The sequence below is a fragment of the Petaurus breviceps genome, unplaced genomic scaffold (genome assembly GCF_028583685.1).
Source record: "Petaurus breviceps papuanus isolate PSGF00001 unplaced genomic scaffold, PetGlider_PUasm1.0 178, whole genome shotgun sequence".
NCBI classification, from domain to species: domain Eukaryota; kingdom Metazoa; phylum Chordata; class Mammalia; order Diprotodontia; family Petauridae; genus Petaurus; species Petaurus breviceps.
The window spans coordinates 14,095,194-14,110,881 of NW_027185777.1; the positions used below are offsets into that span (position 1 = coordinate 14,095,194).

General features: G+C 36.2%; 1 long non-coding RNA gene and 1 other non-coding gene across 2 annotated transcripts; both read right to left on the bottom strand.

Moving 5' to 3' along the window:
- Positions 1-2,642: 2,642 nt before the first annotated feature.
- Positions 2,643-15,084, bottom strand: LOC138159767 (uncharacterized). Its single transcript, XR_011167966.1, has 3 exons — positions 12,410-15,084; positions 5,370-5,432; positions 2,643-3,103 (listed from the first exon to the last, which is right to left on the bottom strand). It is a non-coding gene; the product is annotated as an uncharacterized lncRNA (long non-coding RNA).
- On the bottom strand, positions 12,382-12,455 carry TRNAN-GUU (transfer RNA asparagine (anticodon GUU)). Its single transcript has one exon. It is a non-coding gene; the product is annotated as a tRNA-Asn (tRNA).
- Positions 15,085-15,688: the final 604 nt, after the last annotated feature.

Here is a 15,688-nt window from a genome sequence, read left to right on the forward strand (position 1 = left end):
TAATGGCATGGAAAACCTCTTCTTCAGTTGGAAATTTAGCTAGAGAGAGATTGACTTCTGCCCAAGGTAAATAGTGGCTTCAATATTGGTTGATGATGGTCTGTTGAGAACATAAGGAAGTATTCAGCCCATCTCTCCATGATCATGTCTTTTTTACTAATCAGTATAGCTCCATCAGCACTGAATAGTTGAGATGCAACATAGGTCTTTAGCCCATAAATTGTCTTCAGTGTATCATAAAAACCCTTTGGATTATTACTATCAGCATAAAATTGAATTTCATCTGCCTTCTTACTGAGCTAAGAATCCCGTGTCTCTAAGTTTCACTTACCTTTATTTTTGATGGAGTTAAACCCTGTTTTCTTAGAGATGGATGAACTTCCTGCTGGCAGACCCATGCATTTCTCATTTTTGTTTAGCAGTTTCTGAATTTTTCTATCACAATGTTTCCAAGTTTTCTGGTTCAGATGAATAAATGTGGTGCTGTACACTAAAAAATCTGCTCACTCCATCTCTGCTCCACTGTTGCCAACCATGTGCTGACTTAGCTTTCCTTCTTAGCAACAAACTGTTCACCCATGCAGAAACACTCTAATCTTTTGATATTAAGTCTTCTGATAGTTGTCTTGACTTAGGGTTGCCACCTTTGTTGAATACAAATGTTTAGCTTGGAGAGGATATGTCTATGATCAGTCCAGCACTCTGTGCCACACATCACCTTCATCATACTCACTTCTTGTCTCTTCTCCTAATAGTGACATAGTCTATTAAATGTCAATGTTTGCTGTGAGGGCACATCCACAAAGTTTTGTAGTGTTTTAGGAAAATAAATGGAAGACAGTGTTGATGATGTAGTAAGTGACCATTGTTGTTGCTTTTTCCAACTCTGTTCCTCCCCAAGGCCACCTGCCAAAGTGTGACCTTTTGACTGAATCCAAATTTAAAATTGGTAGGCTTCACTTAAGGATCTAGAAAGCCACATATGGCCTCAAGGCTGCAGCTTCCCCAGCCATGAGCTAAGTAGACCACAGCTGAAGCTTTGTTTCCAATTCTGGATTCTACATTTTAGGAAGGATGTTAACAGACTGTGCTTTGTCCAGAAAAAAAGGTCTGGTGAGAACCTGAAAGTAATGCTGTGTGAGGATCTGTTGACATAACTGCCTAGGTTTTCATGAAATTGCTCTCTCCCTCTACCTGTCTAATTGCTCCTTCCCAATCTCCTTTGCTGGACCATCCATACTCTAACTCCTATTTGTGGATTCACCCCAGGCTCTGTCTTGTACCTTTTCTACTTTCTCACTACACTTTGGGTGATCCATGAATTCAATAATCATCATAACAAAGATAGTGCAGTGGTTTGGCCATTTCCTTCTCTAGCTCATTTTACAGATGAGGAAACTGAGGCAAAAAGAGTTAAGTGACTTCCCCAGCATCACACAGATAGAATCTGAGGTCACATTTGAACTCAGATCTTCCTGACTCCAGGCCTGGCACTTTATCCACTCTACCTAGCTGCCATACAAAGAGAGTACCAAAATCTTTATTTCCAGTTGTCATCTCTTTCCTGAGTTTGTCCTGAGTTATTGACTTCCTACTAGACATCACCTGGGAGTTCCATAGGCACCTCAAATGCAATATAATCAAATTGGAACTCATCTACTCCACCCCTAGAGTTTTTTCTGTTTCCTATTTCTGTACAAGGTACCTCCAAATCACCCTCATTGGTAACCTCAGAGTCATCTTCAATTATCCAGGTGCAGTTTTTTTTTTTCATTTACCTCCACAAGATCTATCTAATCTGTCTCTCCCTCTATTCTCATAGCACCTCAGTGCAAGTCTCCATCACATCTTGCACTAAGCTCCTAATGAATCTCCCTGCCCTCTCCCTTTCTCCTTTCCAATACATTCTCCACGTGGCTGCCAAATTGTTATTCCCTAAGCATGTTCAGAAATTGTCAATGATTCTCGGTTATTCTAAGATAAAATGCAAGTCCCTCTGTTTAGCATTTCAATCCTATCACAGTCTGGTTCTAATTTAACTTTTCTGATTTATTTCCCATTGCTCCTCTTCCTGCCCTTTTCCTTCCAGCCAAACTCCCTGTGGTTCTATTTCTTGCATTCATGTCTTTGCATAAGCCATCTCCTTTTCTCACCTTCCTCTCTTCAAATCCCACATTTCATTCAAGAAGTGCTACATCCTACATAATGTTGAACCTAATAGGTCAATTGTTAGTGGTTCCCAATGCCCATCAAAATTGCTTGGTATATACAGTTATAATTTTGTTTTTACTTATCTGTTAATGCTGTCTCTCTCCCAGAAGAATATAAGCTTCTTGAGGGCAAGGAGTATTTTAATTTTGTCTTCCTTATCTCTAACATCTGTAATAGTCCCTGGCGCATGGTAGTGCCCAATAAATTATTGTTAAAATGAACTAAATTGGAGGAAATGCTGTCCCAGATGTGTACAGTTTGAGATTAAGGTAACTATCTCTTGGAGGTACAAGAGTTCATATCCTATTCCTGCTAGCCATCCAAGGGAAAAGATGCAATGTCATGATCTTCCCATTACATGAACAGAAAGACTACTCAAAGTTAGAGGAAAAATCTCCAAAGTCTGGCTTCAATACCTAGCTCTTATATTTACCAGGTGTGTAACCACGGGGTTATACCTTGAGGCGGGGAAAGGGGAGAAAAGAAAATCTCCTTTTACATGATAAAGAAATTCTACACCAAAGAAGAACCAAGGGACAAGAATGCTACAAAACTATATAAGGTGCATCTACATCAGAAAAAAAAATTAAATACTAAAAAGACCAAATGATCTGTATAATGTATGGAATGTTCAGACTCTCCATTGTGCCCCTGACACTCTCCACATGACCATCCCATCTTCTCTTCTTGATGATAATTTTTAATTCTGTTCTTCTTCAAAGTTCCTCATTGGTTGTATGTTGTGGTCGGCTTACATCTACCATGCACCTCTGTATTGATCTCTTTATAAGAGTCTGGTTTTTTTTCAAAGTATTTTATTGATATCTCTTTCTTTTTTAACAACCCAGATTTTCCTGTTTCCCATCTCTCAGGTTAAAAAAAAAGCCAGATCCTAAAAAGAAAAAAAGGAAAGGGAGAAAAAATTCAGTAAAACTAATCAACATATTTTTAAAATGATGTTATATTCAGTGTCCAGCACCTGCAGACTCCAACCTCTGACTAGAAGTAGAGACAGTTGTCTTCTCTTCTGCCTTCTTCCAGTCAAATCTTTTCCTTTACAATTTGGAAGCATTCGATTCTCATTGTTTTGTGGTTTTAAATTATTGTATATCCTGTAGACTGTTTTCCCGGATCATTAAAAAAATTTTTTTTTTCAGGATTCTGTCTATTCACTAAGTTTTTTTTTAGTAACATTCCATGATATTAGTGTACCACAATTTATTTAGTCATTCCCCAATGGATGGATATCTACTCTCCAGTCCTTTTCTACCACAAAAAGTGCTGCTATTAATATTTTGGTGTATACCAGGTCTTTCTTTTTGTCAATGACTTCATTGGGGGTATATATCTAGCAGTGGAATTTCTGGATCAGAAGGTATTAATGTTTTCATTTATTTTTATCACTCCAAATTGCTTTCTAGAATGATAATGCCAATAGTGCTCCACTCAAAATGTATTAATGTGCTTGTCTTTATATACCACTTCCAAATACTGGCTGTTTTCTTCTTTTATCATCTTTGCCAGTTTACTGGGTGTGAGGTGATACCTCAGAATTTTTATTTGTTTTTGTTGTTTAGTCATTTTTCAGTCATGTCTGACTCTTCATGACCCCTCTTATTAGTGATTTGGAGTATTCTTTCACATGATTTGTAATAGTTGACAATTCTTTTTAGAACTCCTTGTTCATTGCCTTGCCTCTTATCTTTTGGCAATTACTGGATTACTAGATTACTGAATTAAATTACATCCTATTTTTTCCTTGTCTAGTCTATTCTATTGATCCTCTTTTGTATTTTAACCAATGCCAAGTGGTTCTGATGATTTCTAATTTATTGTATAGTTTGAGATCTGGAATTTCATTTCCTTTTCATTTCCATCTTTTAAAAATTATTTCCTTTGATATTCTAGACAGGGTTTCTTAACCTGGGATCTACAAACTTTTTTCTAAAGATATTTCAATAAGTGTATTTCAGTTTAATTGGTTTCCTTTATGTATTTTGTTTTATTCATTTAAAATATTTGGATATGGGGTCCATAAATTTTATCGGACCAATAAAAAGGTCCATGACACAAAGGGTTAAGAACCCCTGTACTAGAAGAGCTTTCATTCCACCAAAAGAATGTTATTATTTTACCTAGTTTTCTAAAGTATTCTTTTTGGTAGTTTGATATAATATTAAATCTGTAAATTAATTTTGGTAGTATAGTAATTTTTATTATGTCTTTAAGGAGTATTTTAGAATTGAGTCTATTAAAATATTGAATTTCCCTTGGTTGACTCCCAAAAATTTTATACATTTTGAAGTTATTTTGGATAGAATGTTCATTTCTATTACTGCCTCCTGGACTTTTTTTTTTTTTACTATTATATAGAAATGCTTTGATTTTTGTGGTTTACTTTGTAGCCCAAAACTTTGTTAAATCTATAATCTGTTAGTTCCTTTGCTAATTCTCTAGGATTTTCTAAGTAAATAATATGATAGTCATTTTCAGTTCTTTGAAGAATATGATGTTCCATAGAACCATACAATAACATAGGTAATTAAATAAAATGAATAAAAAAGATAGTTTCCAAAAGAAGTGTGAAGATATTAAAGGAGTTTTACAATTTCCTGAAGGCAAGTCAGTCCACTCATCTATTCTTTTTTCTTGCTGAGCCCAATTTATTCTCCACTTGTCCTGTTTATTTCAGATAGATATATCAATAGACAGGTTCTATTATTTGCCCATCCAGGTCACAATATGGGTGATATTGTTATTCAGCTAGTTGTGTCCAACTCTCTGTGACCCGACTTGGGGTTTTGGTCTAAGATACTGGGAGGGGTTTGCCATTTCCTTCTCCAGTTTATTTTACAGATAAAGAAACTGAGGCAAACAGGATTAAGTAACTTGCCCAGGGTCACAGTATCTAAGACCAGATTTGAACTCAGAAAGATGAGTCTTCCTGACTCCAGGCTCAACACCCTATTCACTGAGCCATCTAGATGCCCTAATATGGGCAATAGACAATTTTTTTTTATCTGCTTGGTCTTTTAGAGTCATCTAGGGGCCACACTGAATTCAAATGTGGTCCTGGAAACTATGACCCTGAGAAAGTCATTTAACCTCTCTCAGCCTCAGCTTCCTCATCTATAAAATGGAGATAATAATGCACTTACCTTCCAGGGTTGTTGTGAGGATCAAATGAGATATTTGTAAAGCATGTACCGGTAGCACAGGACCTGGCAAGAAGTAAGCATTATATAAATGTATTTTCTCCACTCTCCCCCTTGCTCCTTTCTCCATTTCTCTTTTATGTGGTCAAGTGGGATTCTTGAATGGTTACAAATGCCACTACACTCTGCAATGTTTCAAAATTTGACGAAACTTTGTTTCATTATAGTAACCCATGAAACAAAGAAAAAAACATAAAAATATACATAGTAAATACAAAGTAATTGGCTATAACCAGAAAAGGCCCTCTTTGAGTTGGGATTTCTCTTCCCAGACACAGAAGTGAAATCAGAGAGCATTCAAGGCATCAGGAGAGCCAATATCAAGGGGGTAGATGGAGGAAAAGAATGGATGGGGACATAATGAGAAGGAGCCACTCGTTTGTAATAGATATCTATAGGTTGTTCCAGATGGATTATGTGAGTACATACATCTGTATTCATACAGGCATTTGAACATATATACATATATTTGAATACACATGTGCGCACATACACACACATACACATACACACTGCCTGTGTTTAGGCTTTCTCCCAAACTTGAAATCTCTTCTTCCTCATCTCTTTTTCTCAAAGACTTAATCCTGTATCATCACCTACACATTGGACATTTGGAACTGAATGTTCCACGGATGTTTCAAACTCGGTTTTGTTCAAAAGAGAACTTTTCTTTTCTCCAAATGCACTCTCTTCTGAACTTCCCTTCTTCTGTTGTGATGACTACCATCCTTCCAGTTGTCCACGTTTACATCCTCACAGTCATTTCGGAGTCAAGAAGGAATTATATGAAGCACTTGGGTGCCCAGAAAGGTAGAAGGAAGGCCCTACCTCAAGGAGCTCATAGGCTAATGGGAAAAGACATTGAAAAGAACCTGAAGGGGGTTGGTGAGGTGGCTGAGGAGAGGTTAACTAGCATGGGGACATGATGAAGTCCTGTACTTGGGGTGGGATATGATCTGAGGATGTACGAATTCCAAAATTGACTTTATTTTGTAGAAAGATGAGTTTCTGGAAATCCAGGTGGGAAATAAGAATTCCCCAATGTCCACCCTCCACCCTCTCCAACTACAGGGAGGGAAGGAGGGTGTGAGTTTCAGAGTTGATTTCATCTTGTAAATTAATGAGTTTCTGAAGATGAGGTCCCAGAAAGTAGCTCCATATCAGTGACTCTCCACTTCTCACTACACTGAGGTGCCACCATGCCCCCTGGAGAGTCTATCACCACAATATTTTTTGCATCCACCCACTTCTTTCTAGCCACATAGCTATTTCCCTGCTTTAGAGGCTCATAATGTCTCCCTGATCATTACAATAACCTCTTAATTGACCTTCCTGTCTCATCTTTCCCCCTCCAAACTAAGTGAAACAGCTATGTGACTAAATGGAAGGCAAGGGATATAAGAGGTATTGTGGAGACAGACACCCAGGGGGGTGGTGGCACCCCTCAGTATAGGGTGAGGGTGAGGAGGGGAGAGTCTCCTCATTTCCTGCTGGGCTGCCTTCCTGGACTTCATCTCCAGAAACTCATTGATTTGCAGAATGAACTCAACTCTGAAATGGGAATTGTCTGTTGTCTTATTTTTGTAGCTCTGGCACCCAGCACAATGCCTGGCACATAGGCACTTAAATGTCTGCTGAACTGAACATGTTAAAGATCTTTTAAAGCTTCTTTAGCTGCAAGTATAAGTTTGACTTTTGTTTTTGCTTGAAGTTAATAATAGGGAACATTTGTAGAGCACCTTAAAGTTTATAAAATGCTTTACAAATATTATTTTATATCAATAGATTAATATTAATTATTACCTTATATGATCTTTGTAACCCCGGGAAGCTTTTATCCCCATTTTATAGATGAGAAAATTGAAATAGACAGGGGTTTAGTGACTTACCTAGTATCTAAGGCCAAATTCTTCCTGATTCCACATCTCTAACCACTATGCCAACCAGAGGCCTAAATTCATGAAGACTTACTTTAAAACATTTTAAAGATGATATATTATAAATGTTACTTAGGATTTTTCTTCTTTGGCTTATATTTTCTTGCCATCATTATCATAAAAGCATAACTAGAAGAAGCATCTGGGATAGAAGGAATGGAAAGAAAAGCAACTAGAAGTTTTCATTCCTAAACTGCTGTCCCAACCTCTTTGTCATTTCTGAATACTCACTCCCATATACTCAGATAAGAGTTAGTAAGTTAATTTTCTATTCCCAACCTATAACAATATTTTGTAGTCTCTTTTTAAAATTAATAACCTGAAAATTCAAGATCTTAAAAAAATCAAAATCAAATTAAAAGAAAAAACCTCAATACTGTAAAATACATTCTAAAATATTGATATAGTTAGCACAAAAACCAATTTCTTTTAATGTTATAGGAAAGAAAATATAAACAAAAATACATTTTAAAATTAAATTAGTATTTACTGTAATTTTACAAAATAGTAAATATATCATCTTCATAACCTCAGAATAATTTCTCAGGATAGGGAGAAAGCAGTATAAACTGTCAACACTATCAAGGGAATCTATACCATATTGTGAACAAAGGGATTGTCTTGAAACCATATACTGAGGTGGACTTTTAAATCTGCAATTTATAAGCCTTTCAAAAGCATAATTGTTTAAAAAGCAATAAAATAATGACTATTTTTCTTAATTCATCAGGTTCCTAAAATATTTTTCCACTGAATGCAATATATGCTATACAGTCTTTGCTGCTTTTTCTGTTAATGACACAAACTGAAACTGAAATATATATTTCAAGTCACACATCCACACACCTCCTAGAGAACATCAGGTTACTAATATGAGTTGGCATTATTCTTTGTTATGTATGAAGAAAAAATGCCATCAAGTTTTTTTCTGCTTTTGTTCCTTTAGCATCTGAGATAGCAGTATCACATCCAAAGAAAATCACACTGGTACATATGTCATTTCTTTCCAATATCCATTTTGTTTTAAAGAAAAACATCTTTTTCACATGCTAAAATATTCAAGATGTCTGACTTCCCCACCCTTCCAGAAAGAGCTAATATTTTGCATCTATCAAATCTTCATGTTCTTCTCCTTTGTGAAGTATATATGTATACTGCATTTTCTATGGGATTTGTCAAGTCATTACACGTCTGTTAACAATCAAATGGAATTTAAGGAATTTTTCTTTTGAGGCTAAGAAACTGATCCATGTATTTTGATGCAATTCTGTCTGTAATATGGGATTTTATTTACACCAAGTAAGGAAGATACACAATTTAAGTTCAGAAGACAGAGAGAGAATGGGTATATAAAAACTACAGATTGAAATGATCAACAAAACACACATTTAATGCTATTTAACACTGAATTCACATTCTAATCTAAGTTATTGTAGCATCTTATCATGGATAGTTGGTATAAGAAACCAGAACGATAAAATAATGAAGCATTATCATAGGATTTAGAGTTGAAGGGACTTTAGCAATCCAACCCTCTCAATAGATAGATTAGGAACCCAAGGCCTAGAAAGAATTTATTTACTCAAATTGAGGTTTCCTAGGACTTTCCTTTGTTGTTATGCATAACACTAACATAAACCTTTCTATTCAGTGTCTCATAGCTTGGTTTTTTCCTTTCCTTTTACAGATTTGTCCCCCAAGTAGGGTAAAGTAAGGTATTCTTAGATCTTTCTGAGTACATTTATTAACTGTTATCCTAAATCTGAGCAAAGTAGAAACAGTGACTGTAAGTAAGAATGTGGCTTAGCATTTGAGTTGTCATCCCTAGGAAGTGTTCTTAGATGGTACCTAGTTGCCATATCTCATCCCTAAACTTTGAGTGAAAGCTTTTTCTGAGTTCAGATGGAAGATATTTGCTATTGTCTCTCTGTTTACAACTACATACATGATAGACCTGTTTTTCTAACCTAACATATAATTGCAAGCTTTCCATTTTTCCCCTCAAAGACTGGTTACAGATTAATATTTCATATTCCCACATAATGCTATAAATCCAGTTTTCATTTGAATAAAATTAGGAATTATAGTAAATAGATGATTTAATAATGTTGTTTAGTACACTTCAAGTAATGGATTATTTTTTGTTTGTAACCTGAGGAGATTTAGAGAGGACCATATTGTATGCAATATCCCATAAAATACATACAAAACTATAGTTTTAAAATAATTTGGTGACTTTTATTTTGACTAGGTTTTATATTTTTACTTTTCAAGAGCAAAATGTTTATCTTTTTCTTCACAACTATTTAAAATATTTATATATATATATATATGTATACACACACAAACATAAACATGTATAAGCACAGTTGGTATACTATTAAGCAATCTATCTAGAATAGCCTGTAAATTGTGCTAATCTGTTTAAGCACAAAAATTTCTCCAGAGTGGCTCTAGAATACTATATTATTATCATATACTGTCCTGTTTCATAGATTTTTAGTATAAATATACTGTACTTTTCCATATCTATTAGCTTAAATATAACATACTATTTTATACATCTATTTATTGATATAAAGATACTGCACTGTTTCATACATGTGCTTATATGAAACAGTACAGAATATTTATATTAATAATACAGTACTCTAGAACCATTCTGGAGAAATTTTCATAAGTCATGAAGTAAATCAAAGACATACACATATAAAATGTATTCAGGAAAATATGTTAGCAGTTCACCATTCTAATCTTTCTCAGATTATTAACTAAACTTGAAATAAAGTTTCATAATTACATGGCTGAAAAATTGCAGCTACCTTTCTGTATTAATAGCCATGACATACAAAGGGCTTTTGACACCTGTGTTACAGAAGAAACTCACAGGAAGAAAAAAAAAATTAATACAGGTTTTTTTTTTTTTAAATCAAAGTCATCTATACAATACTACCCCTTTCCACAGATATATCAATGACTTTAAGTGAAAATATCAGAGTGTAACTCCAAGAGAAACAATTATTCAGAAACATTGCTATTCTTGCTTGTGCAGGTTTATTTTTGGTTTATTTTCAGAAGAGTTATTTCTGAATTGTGTAGAATTAGTGGTTAATAGTTAGGACCACATTAATGGTTTATGTTTGTACTGGCTGGGGTACAGGCAGAGGGAATGACCAGTTTTACAGTAGTCTGGTGAAAAATTAAGAGTTCTGGATGGGTAACAAATGTGTGACCAATGTATCACTGTGTAGCATGCACACGTATATGATAGGCCAATAAATATTTGTACCTGAGAGTGGCATATCTGTTTATATACACACACACACACACACACATATCTGGAAGATACAATCAGATGACATATCTAAAACATTTTGCAAACCTTTAAGCACCACATAAATACTATTATAAAAGATATGTTTACAGTTACAGCTTTCTCAAAAAATACCATGCAAAGCCCTTTGTAAGTCTTAAGGAGCTTTGCAGGCTATATCAACTTTAGGTATTATAAAAGTTATTTAGATATTTATATCTATCCCAAAGATAACTGTACAATTAAATTATATTTCTAAAGAGCTTCAAATTTACATATTTACTATTTATATATCTATAATTTATTTATATTATTTATGCTATTTATAAATTTACTATTTACACTTATCCCGAAGATAATTATAGAATTAAATGATACATGCAAACTAATCAATGTTACCTCTTACAAAAGCTATATATTTAATTCATCCCAAAGATAATTATAGAATTTAATGACATATGTACAAAACTTTTCAAACTACATCAATGTTATCTATTATAAAAGCTATTTATATACTTAAACCTATGCAGAAGATAATTAAGAATTAGAAGATATGTGAAAAGAGCTTTACAAGCTACATCGATGTTACCAGTTATAAAAGGCATGTATTTACACCTGTTCTAGAGATAAGAGAATCACATGACATTTGAAAAGGGCTTTAAATTTATATATTGAGTACATATTGATACTTTACTCATATTATTCATAATGTTTATATTTATCCTATTTTAAAATGTACTATTTACAACTATCCGAAAGATAATTATAGAATTAAACGGCACGTGTAGAGCTTTGAAAACGAGATCAGTTACCGGTTACAAAAGCGATTTATATATTCACATCTATCCCACAGAACTAGCTCCGTATGTATAGAGACATATATGCATCGCTCTAATCTCACTTGTGAATTCTCATGTCACGCTGTGTATGTATTTAAACAATAAACACTCACATATATTATATATAATATGTATATAATATATATTTAAAATCTATCACTTCTGTATTTTATCGAGAAGCCCCCCAAGGCCCAGCTGCAGCTGAGGTCTCCCCGTTGCCCCCTAGACCCTAGCGCAGGGCTCCTAACTGCGGTCCCGGGGGCGCGCGGGGACTCTAATGGAGGCTCCCCAGCCCCGCCCCTCGACCCCGCCCCCGCGCTCGGCCTGGGCACGTGGCCGCGCTTCCTCCTCCCGCCTTCCCCCTCCCCCCGTCCCTCAAAGCCACCCCTTCCCCCTCTTTCCCCTCCCCCACTCTGTCCCGCGGGAGGCCGGGGGGAGGGGCAGGCAGGGCTCTGGACCCTAGGGAAAAAAGAAAAAAGACCGGATCACAGAGGAACGAGTGGGGCGCGGGGGTAGGAGGGGAGAGGGGGAGCGGGACCAGGGTCAGGGACGTCCCCTGGGGCTGAGCTCGGGCTCATCCTCCCAGGCCTGCTCGGCCTCGGCCTCGGCCTCGCCACCTCCACTAAAGCGGAAGGCGCCGGGGGAGGGGGAGGGGTCGGGCTGCCGCCGGAAATGGAGGAGTCACCGCCTGTTTTCGCTGCGAAGCGAGAAGGCTCTGCTCGCTTCTACCCGCCCTCCCTGGCTCCCTCCGCCGCCTCGAACTCGTATCTCCGTATCCCTCCTCGCTCAGACCCACCCGGCCCTTCCTTCCGCCTCCCTGGCTCCGGGATCTCTGCAGAACCGTTCCCCAAAACTTCAAAAGGGAACGTCCCTGGGTGGGCTCGAACCACCAACCTTTCGGTTAACAGCCGAACGCGCTAACCGATTGCGCCACAGAGACTTCCTTACAGAGTTGTGTCCACGCGAGCTCCCTATGAAGAGGAACCCCGACTGCCGGGCCGTCTCTGGGGCTGGGTCCTTCTCTTACTCTGGAACACCCGGAGACAGCGTCTGCGGCTCCTCAGATCCCCTGCTTTCCTCTCCGAGCTGGGATCCCTTCTCTTTTCTTGCAGAAAATGCAAAAGACTGAGATGCAACAGGATCGGTTTGTGGATGTTTGCATCCAAGGGGAGAAAAAAAAAAAACACTCCTTGATCTTTCACCTCTCTCTGCGGAATAAAGGAATAATTATTGCGAATAATGGAAATAAATCACTTATACGGAACGAAGTCAAAGTTTGAGACAAGCTCTTCCTCCCCCACCCATCCTCTATTTATTTCCTGGACTATTCCTACAATGACTTTCACAGTTTTTACAGAAACTCTTTGAAAGAGGAGTTGGTGCAGTGTTCCCAGGGGACATCTGAAATGTATTAAACTTCAGCACTGCCAAGTAGCGTTAAGAACCTATGGCCATGTTGATTTTTAAAAAAAAAATATAACCGATCTCGCAAATATTTGTCTCACTTCCGTCCTTTGTTCCTAAAAAGAACACCAGGAAAAAATATTGTAACATTCTTTAATCTCTGTGCGCTGTGGAATACATAAAATCTGCCCTGAATTCTCCCTAGAATAGGCTGTAAATCCACATTCGAGCCGCCAGTTACAGAAAACACACCCCTCACCGGGCATTTACCATTAGAAGGCTGGGGGAGAAGAGACTAGCAATGGAGAGGAAGAGTGTGATTTATGTTTAACATTTTAATTTCTATTTTAAGGAAAATTCTGAGCACAGAAACACTGTAGATTGTATGTATTTACAAATACTGCTATGTGTGATTTAGTATATGCATATGTATGTGTATCTATATGTATTATATATGTATATTTCCTTTTTTTTTTTTTTTTAATAAGCTAATGCTTTTAAAATACTCCAAAGTTCCAAGTCTCTTTTTTCCTCCGTTCCCCTTTCCCGGTTCAAAAAAGTAGCACAGTTTTCACGTGTTATCAAGAGTAAATTAGCATTACCTTCCTAAATTAAGTCCTTCACAATTGCCAAATCACTCTGCTAAACATGCTCATACATAGAAAATGAAATCAGTTATCACCATTCTGAATTAATCGAAGTGAACACCAGTAGACCTCGTCCAAGGTTAAACAGCAAGTTAGAAAGAGGAGTTTCTGTTTCAGGATTGGAAAGTTTAAAGACTATGCTTCTTTGGAACCAATTAGCAGTATTTCTGGAATGAGTTTGGATGTTAAACAGCTTCCTACCCCACTTTCCATAAACTTAAAACTGGACCTTAGAAGAGTTTGAATATGAAAAACTAGAACAGGCAGCTCATATTTTAGGTTGCAGCACAGATTTGCTTTCATTTAACTAAATTATTTTTACATTTTAGCCACCTTCCTCAGTGTGAATTCAAACTAAGAGGAAGCTGCTTTTCCATTCCAAATTTAACCTTTGTGTTCTGGTGGCCCTTAAATTGGAAAAGGCTGTACACCAGTGCAAATCTTCATGAAATGCTGACTTCCCAGTTTGAAATATTATTAGGAGCAATTCTGACCACATCTATCTTGAATCTTCTTTATCATTAATTAAATTAACTCATTTAACTAATCAAAGTAACTAATGGGAAAGGTTAAGAGCACCGTTAAAGTAGTTCTTAACAAAATGGCTAATAGATTCAGAAATTTAGCCATCTTACACAAAGAGTAGCAGTGAGTAGAAGCTGAATAGTTCCAGCTAACAGTGGGAAAATCAATTTATTGAATGCTGAGAATGTGTCTTTGTAAGTAACCTTACCACTGTTTGCTTTACAAATTAGCTTCAAGGCCTGATTTGTAATTTTGTATACTTTTTTGTTTAGCTAAAGAAATAAGGAACCTCAGTTTCATTTTTTAAAATTTGTCTCTGTTGGAAAGCGCTATAGGCAAGCATCCATTTTCATGATATAAAAAAATGGAATTTGAAACTGAGTAACATAAAAATTATGCTGTTATACAATGTTAAAAGGCATTCTATTGTTTTTAAAAACTCTATTTTCAAAAATGAGAGCGCATAGCATATTCTCCTAACAATTCATCTTTAGAATCACCTAGTTATGATACTTTAAAATTCATTCTCTAAATAAATCTATTATACTGAACTTCTGGATCAATTTTTGTAGATTTTTGTTCTTCCTCATTTCTGAGGATGGGTTATAAAAACAAGATCCATTTAACTTTATTGATACTTTGGTCTTTAGAATGTTGTACCTGAATATAAGAAGGCTAGGCTATTTTCATTTTTGTGTGTATTTGCAATCACATATAATTGAACTACAAACTTACCTTTTCCAAGAATGTGGCTTGTCAAGGGGGCTGACCTGTGCAGATTAATGGACCTATACATCTTACTTTCTTGGTGGAGGAAAAAAAGAAAAGCTGTAATTGAAAGGACATCTGTGCAAATGGGATCCACCTGTCTTAACAGACAAGGCAAGACAGACCCACACTGATTTATGAACCTTCCAGGTACCATGAATCCAATGTTTTCAGATAATGGACCTCCTTCCTAATACAACAGGACAAATCTTCACTGAACACAAGAATTTCATCAGCACCACAATAGGTGATTTTAATTGCTGACAACTTATTTTTAGTAGATCTTTGCTTGTAATATAATATAGAGCCAGAGTGAGAATTGACTGGGATAATGGAAAATCCAACATTTTGGAAATGTTGAGAGAAGTGGAAGAATTTGCTAACAAGAAGCCTATTGAAAACAATTCTAAATAAGATGTCAGCAAAAGTAAATGGTGCATCATAATATCAGTTTTGAAGGTCAATGTAAGACTATTAAAACATAGTCTTTGAGAAATGAATTAATCCTTGAAGTCAATCAATTTCTTTTTAAAAAAATATAGCTGTCTCACCAAGATTGCCAACCTAATATAGCATTACAGTAAAGTAATTGACATAATCATCAAGTTTAGAAGTCAGGGGAATAATAACATGGTACTAAAGAGAAGATGAAGAATACTCTCTGTTGATGTAGTTTGTGTCTAATTGGCATGTCATTTTAAAAAATTTGGTCTCAATAATCTGTACATTCGTGTTTTGTGAAAACTGGCTCATTTATCTGAATTATCAAGATATTTTCCTCAATTTCCCTTTGGGTTTGTAGATGCAGCATAAGGAATGGAAAACTAAG